This window comes from Lepidochelys olivacea, assembly GCF_965140295.1.
Source record: "Lepidochelys olivacea isolate rLepOli2 genome assembly, chromosome: 7".
Classification (NCBI taxonomy): Eukaryota; Metazoa; Chordata; order Testudines; family Cheloniidae; genus Lepidochelys; species Lepidochelys olivacea.
This window is the reverse complement of record NC_140417.1, coordinates 81,886,894-81,902,452: the sequence shown is the minus strand read 5'-3', so window position 1 is coordinate 81,902,452 and position 15,559 is coordinate 81,886,894. Positions and strand designations below refer to the sequence as shown.

The window sequence follows — 15,559 nt, the reverse complement described above, 5'->3', positions numbered from 1 at the left end:
TCTTTCATTACAAATTAAGCCCACCTAGCTCAGTAAAAGGAGGCAATCCTGGCGAGCCCAGTCACAGAAACCACCCTTCCAGAAGCAAGACACCTCCCTCACCCTCCTCCTGCACAAGTCATTGCTCGCTCCCCATCCACAGTCCTCCCCGAACACTGAATGCGGATTTCTAAAATGAAACTCTCTTCCTCTTCAGACAGGAGGTGAGCCTAGTGAGCTCAGAAACCCAACCCAAGAGGAGCAGCATCAAGAATTCACCCTTCTCCTGCACAACTCACACCACTCCCATCTCCAAAATATTGACATTCTGAGATAAAAATATCCTACCCCTTTGATAAGCCAAAACTCCTCTAAAAGGAGGAACAAGAACTAGGACTGAGTGGACTTGTAGGCTCTAAAGTTTTATATTGTTTTGAGTGCAATTATGTAAAATCAAAAACAAAAAATAATTCTACATTTGTAAATTCAACTTTCATGATAAAAATATTGCACTACAGTACTTGTAAAAGGTGAACTGAAATGCTATTTCTTTTATCTTTTTACAGTGCAAACATTTGTAATAAAAATCATATAAAGTGAGCACTGTATACTTCGTATTGTGTTGTAATTGAAATCAATATATTTGAAAATGTACAGAACATCCAAAAATACTTAAATACATGGTATTCTATTAATGTTTAACAGTGCAAATAAAACTAAAAAAATTAATTGGGATTAATCACAATCGCTTGGCAGCCCTACTTTAAACCCATTATTTTAAAAAAAATCTCAACTATATAGTTTGGAAATGACAAGGTAAAGATTACTTAAACAGTGCTGACACCAACCTTAACATTTAGTTAATGGACATAGACTATTAAACAGAAACATCCCAGTGAGCAACCAAATATGCTCAACGCTGCCCTTGTAAAAGAACGTTCACAAGAAATACGAAGTCTAAATAAACGTTATCTATTCATCACATAGTTCTGTCTTAGAATGGTACATAAAAACTGTAACTACTTACTTGTATACAATGGTTGTAAAATGCCTGGTCTTCCATACTACCTTACACAATCCACAACAATCAAAGATATGTTAACACTTCAAGAGTACTTGTGTCATCTATGTAATATAAATGTAAATATAAACTAAAAGATGTCTTTTAGGTCTGATAATCAGTGATTTTCAACCTTTTTTCCATTTGCAGAGAGGGTACTGGAACAATTTTTATAGTCGGGGGTGCTGTGAGACATTGAATCGAACTGTAAGTCCTGTATATAATGGAAACCAATTCAAGCCAGGGGGTGCAGCAGCACCCCTAGTTCCAGCACCTGTGTTTGTGGACCCCTACAAATTTTTGAATGGAGGTGGGCATCCCTTTGGAAATCTTAGGTTGAAAACCACTATTCTATGGTAACGACCACCTTTCGCAGACCCCTTAGACACAGTCTGCAGACCCCAAGTTGAGAACTACTGTGATAAAGCACACATCTCCACGGTATGTAAGCACATCCAAATATCAGTCTTTTACTGATAAAATAGTTCTATATACACCTAATGAAACAAATTTACCATATGAACATAGGCCAAACATATCCCAAATCAGAAAAATATCTGTCCACTGCATTAAAAAAGAAACCATTCCTGTCAGAGCAAGCCATTAAACATGATGCTAGAATAAATATTACCCACATCTTGTGTTAAAAAGGGCATAAAAGCAGTCCAGGACCCAACAAAATTAGAACACTACCATTGCCTTCAGTGGAAGTTGGATCAAACCCTAAAATAGCAACACAAATCCAGAGTTGGAGTTGAGGTTGTTTGAATGCTGGTAATAGAGAAATTTTTTGTTTGACTGCATTATCTGAGTTTCAAGACTAATGTCAGAATTGCTTATGTCAGCAGATCCCAAAGCATTGGTCAATGAAGCACTTGCAAGTAGTTTGCAGAAAGCTAGCTAATTAATCACAAGGTGCAGGCTCTCCTCTAGTTTCCAACTGCTTTTGCAAGCCTCCAGGCTATTCTTTTCAATCAAGAGCCCAGACTCATAGAAGCAGTTTGAAACAAGGAGCTGGAAGCATATCTGTTGCCCTTAGCGGCCAGTGCTCTACACAGAAGTAGTAAAAGAAATACAAGCTACTTTCAGAGACCTGAGTTGTCAGCCACTAGTGTGAGAGGGATGTCCAGGGGAGAAGAGAACAAGCCCAGCAGGAACTAAGTCCAAGGGAGAAGGAAACTGAACAGAAAAAGAAGGTGTACAAGGGGAGAGGACTGAACAAGTATGCACAGGGGTGCTGGAACAACTTTTATAGTCAGGGTGCTGAGAGCCATTGAACCAAACTGTAAACCCTGTATATGATGGAAACCACTTTAAGCCAGGAGGTGTGGCAGCACCCCGAGCTGTGAATGTGGAGGAGACCAGGCAACACAGGAGCTTCTTCAGAGAATCATTGGGCAACAGAGAGAAACAGAACAGAGGGGGAGGGGAAGAGATAAAAGAAGAGCAGAAGTAGACAGTGACTGAATTTTTCAAAATTCTGTGAATCTCACATTTAAGACATTGAAAATGTATGAACAGTTTTCCACAAAAACAGTGTCTGTAGTTGTCACAGGGATGTTATGAGATCCTGAAAGGTAGGACATAATCTCTAAGGTGCCACAAGGACTCCTCGTCATTTTTTTTTTTAATAGATTATCTTGGAGACTAAGCTTTTATTTGAGCATAAGCTTTTGTGGGTTAGAACCCTCTTCATCATGCATGCATGGAGTGAAAATACAGGAGCAGGTATAAATACATGAAAGGATGGGGATTGCTTTACCAAGTGTGGTAAAATTAAAAGGTATTCCACACTTGGAAAAAGTTTGAGATCTAGTTTATATAATTTAAACATTAAAAAGTATGGAAATTATAAACTTAACTGTAAACTTAGGCTGGCCAGCTCTACAGAGTTTGATCCTCCTATAAATCTATAAGGAAAGCTATAGAGCAGGGGCAGGCAAACTTTTTGGCCTGAGGGCCACATTGGGTTTCAGAAATTGTATGGAGGGCGGGTTAGGGGAGGCTATGCCTCCCCAAACAGCCAGGCGTGGTCCGGCCTCTGCCCCCTATCCGACTTCCCCACTTCTCACCCTCTAATGCTCCCTCCGGGACTCCTGCCCCATCCAGCCTCTCCTGTTGCCTGGCACCACCGCCCCGCCCCGGAACCTCTGCCCCATCCACTACCACCCCCACTCCCTGTCCCCTGACCACTCCCAGAACCTCCACCCCGACTGTCCCTCGCCGCCCCATCCAACCCCTCCTCTCCTTCCTGACTGCTCCCCCGGGACCCCTGCCCCTTCCAACCACCCCTTCTCCCTGACTGCCCCCAGAACCCCTGCCCCCGACTGCCACCCCATCCAACCCCACCTCTCCTTCCTGACTGCCCCCCCCGGGACCCCTGCCACATCCAACCACCCCTTTTCCCTGTCCCCTGACTACCTCCAGAACTCCCACCCCTGACTGCCCCCTGCCACCCCATACAAACCTTCCTTCTTCCTGACAGCCCCCATTCAACCCTCCCCCCATTCCCCACTCTCTGACCACCCCAAACCCTGTCCACCCCCGCAAACTCCCCTACCCTCTATCCAATCCCCCCACGCCCTGCCCCCTTGCCGCGCTGCCTGGAGCACCGGTGGCTGGCAGCGCTACGGCTGTGCTGCCTGGCTGGAGCCAGCCACGCCACCGCGCAGCACAGAGCACTGGGTCAGGCCGGGCTCTGCAGCTGCGCTGCCCCAGGAACTCACACCCCCGCCGCCCAGAGCATTGCACCAGTGGCGCAGTGAGCCGAGGCTGCGGGGAAGGGGCCCACGGGCCGGATGTGGCCTGCAGGCAGTAGTTTGCCCACCTCTGCTATAGAGGAAGAAATATTTCATTCATCTACAGAGTAGTTATTCATCTAAGGAGGAAGAAAGTATTTTATTATTACTTACCCCCTTCTAAGGCCTGGTCTACACTTAAAAACTTTACCTGCATAGCTGTGTAGGTAAGGGATCTGATTTTTACTGATACAGTTATACCAGTACAAGCCCTAGTCTAGATACCGCTCCACTGATATAAGCATTCTTTCACTGGTATATCTGTCTACAAAGGGGTGGGATTTGGAGTTTGCTGCTTTCACAATGACAGCAAAGATAAAGTGGCAAAATGTTTAAATACAGACAAGGCCTAAGTGGCTGCCAATCCTCTGCAACCAATCAAAGCTGGCTGGATATATTGAGGGGACTGCCTGATACCCCAGCATGTGTAGTAACCAATACCCCACACACACACATGCTGTTTGTTTTTTTAAAAAGATCTGCAAGAATTCCCTTCCCCCTTACAGCCAGCTACTTTGGACTAACTCTGCATCTCCTCCTCCCCCTACCTCCCCCAGTGTAGAATGTGAGAGGGGACTCCAGGGTTAACTTTCTCAGGGCTGGAGGGGTGAGTGAAGATCTCAGTTTATCTCCCTTGCTGCAGTTGCTCAGTGGGGGAGGCTCAGACTACTGTTTCGCACTCATGCACACCCCAATCACCACTCCAAGAGAGTTCAGGCTAGATACTCCATCATTTTGCATGGGACCAAGGCAGGAAGACTTCAGTGTGTTCCTCTCTGCAAAGATTCTGCTGAGGAAGGAGAGAAAAGCCAAGAGACCCACACCTCTCCCATTTCTTGAAGGCAAACAAAGGAAGAAAATAAGATTCTAAAAATAAAAGATGATGGAAAAAAGGCTTAAAATGCCCACAGTAGGGGATAGGGGCCAGAAGATAAAATGCTGCAGGTCTGACGTGGGAAAGAATTAAATGTTGGAGGGGAGGGGGGAATTATTAAATGCTGGGATGGGAAGGAAAACAGAACGAGACGTGAGGGCTGGGGCGGGGGAATTCAGAGAGGAAATGCTTTGGTGAGGAATATAAAGAGGGAGCAGAGGATTAAATGTTGTGTGGAGAGGAGGTGAGCTGATAAAATAGTGGGGGAGGAAGAACCAAACACAAACAATGGGATGGTCAGTAAAAAGTGATGAACTGGGGGGGTATCTGGGAAAGAGCAAGCCAGAAGTAATTGATATTTCCAAACAGAAGTGGACTTGAACTGTTAGAAGGGGTATGATGGGACAAGCGGAGAATGGACCGGGGAAGGAGGAACACCTCAAAGACTGGACTCTGAAGGACAAAAAAGGGAGAATGAATAGCTTGGGTACAAGAAAAGGAGAGGTGGCTTCTGGGGAAACACAGCAAATGAATTTTAGAGTTGAGTGTGGTAGAGCGAGTGAGGGTGGATGAACGAGGAAGAGACTTGGAAGCAAACAAAGTTACGGATTACCCTTTCTTGCATGTATCATCACACACACACAAACTCCACATGCCCTAAAATCACAAGTTCTACCATCCACACCCTTTTTTCCTAACAAATTATCCTTTTCCCTGTAGTTTGTAATATGAAGGGAGAGATTGAAAGGGGAACAATAAGTAATGGGGATGGGAACACCACTTATTCTCATGCAGGAGGAGAGGAATTTGGAGTTTCTGCCCCACTAGTACTGCCTACACCCACTTTCTAGGATTGCCAGGTGTCCGGTTTTCAACCAGTCAGGAAGGGACCCTGGCGTCTCTGGTCAGCACAGCTGACTGGGCTGTTAAAAGTCCAGTTGGCGGGGCTGGCAGGCTCTTTAACTGGCTCTGTGTGGCTCCTGGAAGCGGAGACATGTCCCTCTAGCTCCCAGGTGCAAGGGCAGCCAGGGGGGCTCCATGTGCTGCCCCCGCCTTGTGCACCGGCTCTGCAGCTCCCATTGGTCAGGAACCACAGCCAATGGGAGCAGCAGGGTGCGGCGCCTGCGCGCAGATGCAGTGTGGCACGTGCACCATGCAGATGCAGAGCCACCTGGCCATCCCTATGCTTAGGAACATGTTGCCGCTTCCGGGAAGCCATCTGAGGTAAGCACTGCCCGGAGCCCGAACCCCCTCCCACAGCCCAACCCTCTGCCCCAACCCTGAGCCCCCCTCCTGCACCCTGAACCCCTCATTTCTGGCCCGACCCTGGAACCCACACCCCCAGCCTGGAGCCCAGTCCCTCCAACACCCTGCCTCAGCCCAGAGCCCCCTACCACACTCTGAACCTCTCAGCTTCACCCCCCAGCTCGGAGCCTCCTCCTGCACCCCAAACACCTTATACACAGCCCCACCCCAGAGCCTGCACCCCCAGCCGGAGCCCTCATCCCCTCCTGTACCCCAATCCCCTGCCCCAGCCAGGTAAAAATAAGCAAGTGAGTGAGGGGAGAGGAGAGTGAGCGATGGGGGGGCGGGGGATGGAGTGAGTGGGGGCAAGGCCTCAGAGAAGGGGCAGGGCAAGGGTGTTTAGTTTTGTATGATTAGAAAGTTGGCAACCCTACCATTTCCTGCTATCAGACCATTGGGAAAGGAACTGGCACATGCTCCTCAAACCACTAGGGCCCCTACTAGCAGCCAGTGCCCACACCCAGGGAGGAGCTGGTAAATCCTGCACATTCAGCAAGTGCTTTAATAGTGATACAGTAGAACCTCAGAGTTATGAACATCTCGGGGATGGTGGTTGTTCAGAACTAAGAAACGTTTGCAACTCTGAACAAAATGTTATGGTTGTTCTTTCAAAAGTTTACAACTGAATATTGTTTCAAAGCTATATTAAGTCTTTACTTATGCAGAAGAAAAATGCTTTTAACCATCTTAATTTTAATGAAACAAGCACAGAAACAGTTTCCTTACCTTGTCAAATTTTTTTTAAACGTTTCCTTTTTTTTTTTTAGTAGTTTACGTTTAACACAGTTCTGTGCAGTGTTTGCTTGCTTTATTTATTTATTTATTTATTTATTTTGTTCTCTGCTTCTGCCTGATTGCATACTTCCAGTTCCAAATTAGGTGTGTGGTTGACCAATCAGTTCATAACTCTGGTGTTCGTGACCCTGAAGTTTTACTGTCAACAAATGTTTACAAATTCAGATTCCTCTGGTTTCTAGTCAAATGTCACATATGTAAACATGATTTACAATTATTTCTGTTTACTGATCTGGTGTTATGAGTAAGCACAGATTATGCATTAACCCCTCCCCCCCAAGGTTTTATTTTAACCTGACAGTATTCCTGCATTAGTGACTCTCCCTTTTCCAGCAATGAGCGAGAGACAACTCACCCAATGCAGTTCCGTGCATCAGATAAAAGGGTCTCATGGAGAAGCGGCACATGGAATGACCTCTCAAGGGCAATTTAATGTAACTTTACATCATCTTAACTTTTGTAGCCCGTAAACAATCTAATTTCAAAATGTCTACACTAACTTGTCAGTGTCCAAATATAATGGGGCAATCTAACAAGTTGTCAGTTTTAGGACCTTGCACAGAGATGTAAAGCTGTTCTGATGACTCACCTGGCAGACAGACCAGATGGGTCCTCTTGTCTCCATTCCAGGAGCAGTAAAGGGTTTGAGCCTGAAGTAGAAGGAACTAGAATGGGAAATGAGGGGTCCTGTAGAGAACAATTCTAGAATAGACCACTACAGATTGATGCTGGTTTGTTATTTACATTAAAAATAAAGGAAAAAAAGGAAGGGTTTAAGTTTGAAACATATCCTCCCCTTGTGCACTATGCTAGGAGCAAATGCCAGATACTTACAGTCTGCTCTTCTTTATACTGGTATAAATGTGGAATGATTCCACTGATTTAAATAATGCTCCATATATAAATATAACAATGCTATGAAACTAACCAAGAGCTCATTCTTCTAGTCCAGGGTTGGGCAAACTACAGCCCATTGGCTGGGAACAGGGAACTGCAGCTAATGGGAGCTTCGGGGGAGGTACCTGCAGGCGAGGGCAGCGCGTGGAGCCCTCTGCCCCCACCCACAAAGGCTGCATGGACATGGTGCTGGTCACTTTCCACAGTGGTGCAGGGCCACAACCTGGGCAGGCAGCCTGCCCTGGCCCCGGTGCATGCCGCTGCCACCTCAGAGCTGCTGCAGGTAACTGGCTCCAGGCCGGAGCCCGAACCCCTCCTGCACCCCACATCCCAACTCTCTGCCCTGAGCCCCCTGCCTGCACCTCAAGCCCCTTCCCTGAGCCCCCTTCCACACCCCTCCTGCACCCCAACTCCCTGCCTGCACCCCAATTCCCTGAGCCCCCTGCCTGCACCCCAACCCCCTGCCGTGCCGCCTGCCTGCACCCTGCATCCTAACCCCCTGCCCTGAGCCCCCCTGCTGCACCCCTCTTGCACCGCAACCTCCTGCCCTGAACCCCCTCCCGCACTGTGCACCCCCTCTTGTACCCCAACCCCCTTCACTGCCCTGAGCCCCCTTGTACACCCCGCACCCCTCCTCTGCCCCAACCCCTTGCCCTGAGCCCCTTCCTGCACACCACACCCCCTCCTACACCTTACACTCCCTCCCACACCCCAACCCCCTGCCCCAGCCCTACATTCATGGCCCTGCAAGCAATTTCCCCACCCAGATGTGGCCCTTGATCCAAAAAGTTTGTCCACCCCTGTTCCAGTCCTTACCTAGGCAAAAAACTCTCATTGAGTTCCATGGGAGTTCTGTTTGAGAAGCAGTTGCTGGATTTGGCCCCAAATCACAGACAAGCTGTCACAAAGTCATATTTTTGAATTTACTTTAATTCTTTATATAGTATAAAAAATCCTCCACATACTATTTTCTTTATACTAGAGTATTTTAGTAGTAGTAGGTTTGTTTAGAACACTCGTGTTTTTCAGATACGATCTTTTACGAGGAGAAAGAGAAATGGGAAGCATTTAAAAAGAACTACAGCTGGTTCCATGGTGTAATGGTTAGCACTCTGGACTCTGAATCCAGTAATCTGAGTTCAAATCTCAGTGGGACCTTGTTTTGGGGTGGGGGGAGGAAGGGATAGCTCAGTGGTTTTGAGCATTGGCCTGCTAAACCCAGGGTTGTGAGTTCAATCCTTGAGGGGGCCACTTAGGGATCTGGGGCAAAAATTGGGGATTGGTCCTGCTTTGAGCAGGGGGTTGGACTAGATGACCTCCTGACGTCCCTTCCAACCCTGATATTATATGAGATGTAGGTTCTTTAAATAACAGCAGTCTTTTAATGACATCATGAAAGAGAGCAGTGACCCCTCAAAAACACAGCTGCAAGGGAAAAAAAAAAAAAAAAAAAAGAGTACTATCCAGGCAAATAACCAGAAACAATCACAAACAAGGCAAGGACTAGGTTAGGACCCTAATTTTACCATGCTTGGATGCACTAATGAAACTACATTTTGTTTCTATGTATACATATGTTTTTAAAAGTCAGAGATTTGCATGATGGGGAAAAAAATACCTTGGAACATTCATATAAACCAAAAATCCAAGTACATAGTATTATGGACCAAATTCAGAATTAGGAACATAGGAGTTGCCATCCTGGACTTTACCAAACCAAAGGTCCATCTAGCTAATATTTTGTCTCCAATAGTGACCAGCACCAGATCCTTCAGAGGAAGATGTAAGAATTCTGCAGTACATAAGAAAAGCCATACTGGGTCAGACTAAAGGTCCATCTAGCCCAGTATCCTGTCTTCTGACAGTGGCCAATACCAGGTGCTCCAGAGGGAATGAACAGAACAGGTAATCATCAAGTGATCCATCCCTTGTTGCCCATTCCCAATAGGCAGATGTGAGAAAATTGGCCAGCACATTACATCTCAAGCTAATGTCTATCAGTTAACAACTGGCTTAAGCCCCAAAGCATATGGTTTTGATATCCTTTCCAAGACTTTTGTTAGTATTTAGTATCACTCTGGATGTTCTTGTTAGCCATATCAATGTCCAATCCCTTTTAAAATCTTGCTAAATCTTTGGCTTCAACCTAATGTGGCAATGAGTTCCATAGTCTAATTATGTGCAGGAGTGGTGGTGGTGAAGAGTTTTTTCCTTTTTAATCAGTTTTGAATTTGCTATCTTCTAATTTAATTGACTGTCCCCTTGCTCTTGTGTTTGAGACAGGGAGAACAGAAGCTCTTGATCTGCCTTCTCAGTACCATTCATTATTATGTCTCCTTTCATTAGTTTCTTTTCCTAAGGTAAACAATCCCAATCCGTTCAGGCTCTCTTCTTATGAGTTTTTCATGCCCCTACCTATACTCATTACCCTTCTCCTAACCTCTTCTAATTCTGCAATATTCTGTTTGAGATGGGATGACCAGTCCTTTATAGTATTCCAGATGAGGCTTCACCACTGACTTACATAATGACATCATATTTCCCATATTATTCTCCATGAATACACCAGACTTGGTGTAAGCAGCCAAATCTGAATTTGTTCCTAAAATTTCTAATAGTGTAACTGTAGAAATTGGTTAATTAAATGGTTTACAGACTTTACTGTGTGCACAATGAATGAAGCACTGTGGGCAATGTGCACCAAAGAACCAATTGTTCTCCCATAAAATCCATGGCAAAAAATAACTTTGGCACATGCTAGATCAGACACCAAAGCCCTGATCCTGAAATCTGTTCTGCCCAGGTGCAAAGGTTCTACCATGTGGAGCAGCTTGTAGGATCACATCCCTGATGAGGCAAAAAGAAAAGAAGTACTTGTGGCACCTTAGAGACTAACAAATTTATTTGAGCAAGGCAAGGCTGCTTGATTCCTGGCTCAATCCTCCAAACTGCTCAACACCTTTAATTCTGCAGGACTTCAATAGGAGATATGGGCACTTAGCATTTTGCAAGTTTATGCCCTCAATCCACAATTTACAGTATGCACAGTGAATGAGACTGATAAGCACACTTGTCAATGTTTTGAAAATAACACTACAAAAGCCTTTCACAATTTTAGCTAAATAGGTATGAGTGATAAAAAGGCTGGAAGACACGACAGTTGGTGCCACAAGAACAAAGAAACCCTCTTAAATATTGGCATTAAATCCTTTTAAAATGTGTACACTTTGTGAGCATGGCCTGGTGCATTCTTACAAGAAGTGTGCAGCTCTGCCTTATTCCATGTTCAGTACAGTCAACCTTTGCTCCTAATGTTGTGAAGTTGTACTAAAAAATGGTACCAACTGCTCTATTGGCCCAAAGTAACTTTTAAAAGCGCATCACTCAAACTGAAAACAGTTATTACTAATTTCAGAGTAACAGCTGTGTTAGTAATAACTAAAAAGAAAAGGAGTACTTGTGGCACCTTAGAGACTAACCAATTCATTTGAGCATGAGCTTTCGTGAGCTACAGCTCACTTCATCCGTGAGCTGTAGCTCACGAAAGCTCATGCTCAAATAAATTGGTTAGTCTCTAAGGTGCCACAAGTACTCCTTTTCTTTTTAGTTATTACTAAGATAGTCCAAAGCACTTTTGAATTAACTGTTCCCCACTAAGAAATAAGGCTTTTTCTCCCACTCTAGTTCTGCATTAAAAATATTTAAAGTTTAAAAATTGCATGTATTTTTGCAGAGAAACTGTTTTTCTTCTTTAAAAAAAAAAAGTGGTTGAACCACTTTAAATAAACCACAATAAAAAAAAAAAATTAACCTTCAGGCAGAGACTAAGCCTGGAAAAAATAAGTCTGAAAGGTGAGTGTTTTGGAAAGTAATAAGTGACTAAAACCAGAGCTTAGAATGCAAATGCTTAGACAAACATTCACAGTTGTGAGCAACATGCCAGCAAAAAACACACAATCAATAAAGACTTCAAAAATATTATAGATCAAAGATTTGTGTTTGCTGTGAAGAGCTCTCAAATGTCAAAGAATTATTTTGTACACCTCACTTTTCATTTAATTTTTTGATCCTGCTTTACATGATCAGTCCATCCTTATAGACCCAAAATATGGTCGAGCTCCTGCCTGAGAAGGACTAGACATGATTCCCTTCAGGGCACATCAATGCTACTCCTCAGCTGCATAGAGAGACAGCTGCTGTTACCTTTAGGGCTAACTAGGCTACTTCTCCAGCTCCGCCCAGACAGAGAAGTAAACTGATTGGGAGCAGAAGGAGCGCGGCATCTACAAGCTTGGGTCATTTCATAGAAGAATTCCTAAAACCAGAATAAATCTTAGCTTAAAAAAAAAAAGTTACTGAAATCAACTGGAGAGATCTGTTAATTAGAAGTCTTCATTTTTATATAAATTTTGTTAGCTTTGAAGTTTAAAAAGACACAAATCTACAAGTCATTCTTCTAACCAGCGTTTTTACTAAAAGCATTTTAGATGCATCATATTACAAGCGCATATTTGTCCAGTTTTACAATTTCCTAATTTTATATTAAGATTTTTAAAATTGGAGACATTAGGCCAAATTGATTCCTGGTATAACACCATTGACAAGTTTGTTTACACAGCCCGATTCTTGTAACTCCACGTGCATGGTGACATCAGCGTGCTCATGCCCTGCTCTGGATGCCTACATGCACACTTCCTTCTACTCCTTAAAGGAATAGTATCTCATTAAGTTAAACAGCTGTTATGCAGCCAGAGATACAAGTGATGTAATAAATGTAAACACCTCCACAGATTGTGTCAATTTGTAACTAGCCAAATTTATCCCCAGTGTAACTCCACTGATTTCTGCTATGTTACACCAGGGATGAATCAGGCCCATTTTTAATAGCATGTCTTTTTGAGATAGTAGAGAGATGTAAATTCTAAGTGTGCTAACCTCTGCCCCCTCGCAAACAAGCCACCTGGCCCCAATCAATTCCTCTCAGACAAGCCACCTGGCCCCAATCAATTTTATCCAGTAAACTACCCTACTCCCTCTAAATTCCCTGAAGACCAACAGACCCACAGTAAACTATCTGTACCAGATCTCTTCCCAGTCTTGACAAACCATCATCAATTCAAACCTCCTGACTCCTACCAATTCATCCAACCAATCTGCCTCAGTTTATTTCTCCAGGTTGGAACTCAACAGCAACAAACTTCTGAGGGGAGGCCCAGTCTTCCTCCTTTTCTACTAACAAAACACCTTTCTAGGGGAAATATTTTCAGTAATCCCCCGCAACTGTTTGTGGAGCAGCAGCAATAGGAACTACCTTCTTGTGACTCACAATTAAGTGTGGTAGGAGGGCCTGTTCCCCTGCTGACCCTCCATCTCAGCATGTATTCTAAGTGTCTCAATGTGAGGGGCCTCACTGGCCACATAAGCAAATGGTTGGCTCACTATGCTCATGCTTTTAGGAATCTCTGGAACCAGCCCTACAGGCAAGTTGCTATCCTTCTCCAGTTGCCTGTATTGTGATGGGCTCCTAAAATGAGAGGCCTTGTTGAGCACATGGGCAAATGACTTGCCCTTTCTAGTTAGTGCTATGGGGTGTGTGTTTGCAGTGTAAAATACTTGCCAGCCCCAAAAATAAGCAGCTGGCCCTGTTCCTACTCAAGACATACCTGGGGGTTTATTTTTGCAAGAGGTAGAAAAGTAGTCAGAGGTGGTCTCGGGCTACTATTGTAAATCTTTTCATGCAGAGAGGAGCCAAACAATGGGTCAAATTAGGCTTTCAGGTACAGTGATGTAAATCGAGAGAGACTCCATACAGATCCATGGAATTACACTGCTGTAAATCTAAATGAACAGACCAGAATTTGCCCCAGGGCTTTTAAAGAGAAAGGAGAGAGAGAAAAAAAGATTTACTTAGATTAAAACCCCCAAACCCTCCTTAAAAGCAACCTCCAAAGGATGCTGCATGGCCGTTCCTTTCTTTTTAAAAGGCACACTAGAGCCCAAACTCCTGGTCAGTGTCCCTTTAATTGTTCCCTGCCCTTCCATGGAGGTTTAAGGCAGCTTTGCTTGCCTGGCGGGTTTTTCCAGGCAGGCTCTAGCTAGCTGCTGTAGCGCAAACAAGGCAGCAGCACGAGCAGAGCCCGGACGGTCTCAGTCGCTTAGCCAACAAACTGTCTTTCATTTAAATACACGCCAATATTTCTTTATTTCCCCCCAAACGTCCGTGCAGAGCTCTACAGTCCCGTAAGAGAACCGCCTAGGCAGCTTACCGACTAGTTGTGAGTTTTACGAGCTGCTTGCCTGGGTGTCCCTGATTGCACTTTCCACGTCTCTCCTAAGGAGGTTGCAGCTAAACTTTGGAACTATCGAATAAGTCGTTACTATACTTTAACCAACCCACTAAAGCAGACAGGAAACCGGCTCCACGCATAAAAGGGGGCTTTGCCACCGACTCGGGCGCGTTAACTGCTCCGGGGATTGATTCCAAATACATACCAAGGCTGTTGCATTGTCAGTAGGATACTAACAGGAAAGGGCGATCCGTGCATGGCTGAGCGAGCCACAGCTGGAGAGGAGCAAGTGGAGTTCCATGGCTCTTGGGGCGCGGCGTGTCCCTCCAAGCAGCGAGCTCGGAGAGCAAAATAAGCCCCGTGCGGAATATGGATACCCAGTGGCACTGGGGAGTAAAATATGCTGCTCTCCCCGGACGGCTAGCCTCTCCCCAGGCCAGACCCTCTGGGAGGGAGGCTCGGCTATGCTCTCGCTGGACCTACCCCTCCTAGTAGAAAGCAAAACGCGAGCTGGATCCCCCTAGCTGGAGTGGGATTCCTTGCCCTGCCCTCCCTGGCCTCTGTAGGCAGGAGACTGCCCTTTCCCTCTCTCATAACAGGAGACTGACTGAAGGAGAAATTAGCTGAGAATACCATGTGTAGCGCAAATGCTCCCATAATACAAGAGATGCCTTCAATGAAAGCGAAATTGACTAATTCTTTACAGAATCATTAAGAGGAGAGATGGAAAAGACCTAATAGGTTCTTGTTGGTTCCTCCACTGGGACCAACCACTGCAGGTTTGTCCCCCAGACTTTGTTTTCTAACCAGGCATTTGCCATCAGTGTATAGGAGCTTTCACCTAAAAATGGACACTGAAAATCATTTTAGACCCAACCTTTTGGCTTTAGGTTTTAAAAAATGCACAAAACAAATTATTCTATTAATTATGGTTTCATAATTAAAGTTCATCACTTCTTAGTAAGTGATGGCCAATGTGCCTGTACAAATCATGAATTTATTAGATCCGGGGGTTCAGTGTTGGGTTGGTATTCAAGATGGTGTGATTGTTGGTTTTAAAACATTGCCCTATTATTTTTAATTCAAACAAGGAGAGAATGTGCATATGCCTATGAAATATGCATCTTTGTGTACATGGCCTATAGCAGAACCAGCATAAAAATGGCATGCTCATCCATAGGTGCTCAATTAGTCACTCATCAAGAAAGAGAAGCTGCTACTATTCCCTCCCCATCCAGAGGAGGATATGCAAATATACTGAGGGAATTGGAAGAAAAATAAAAGCTCTGTCATGTCCCCACCCTCCACGGAGAAAAATAAGAAGCTTCTCTGGTAGTCCCACTCTCCCCATAAATCCCATGTGCCTCCCTGGACCATATAACATCTTAATCAACTCCTCACTGGAGTTGGCTAGTCTAAAGACATGACAATCAAGTGGGGCTACGTCATTAGCCCCACTACCTATGACTGTGACACAGAGCCTCAAAACATGAAGCATAGGTTTACAATTTCTGGCCTCAGATCCCAAACCTGGGTCACCAACATCCACTCATCAGTACACTGA

At 44.8% G+C, this 15,559-nt stretch overlaps 1 protein-coding gene across 1 annotated transcript in view; it reads right to left on the bottom strand.

Moving 5' to 3' along the window:
* The window catches only part of TET1 (tet methylcytosine dioxygenase 1), a 121,488-nt gene extending 107,036 nt beyond the window's left edge, over window positions 1–14,452 (bottom strand). Inside the window, exon 1 of the mRNA XM_084634104.1 lies at window positions 14,201–14,452. The gene's annotated coding sequence lies outside the window, so the exon portion shown is untranslated. The remainder of the gene's footprint in view (window positions 1–14,200) is intronic.
* Window positions 14,453–15,559: the final 1,107 nt, after the last annotated feature.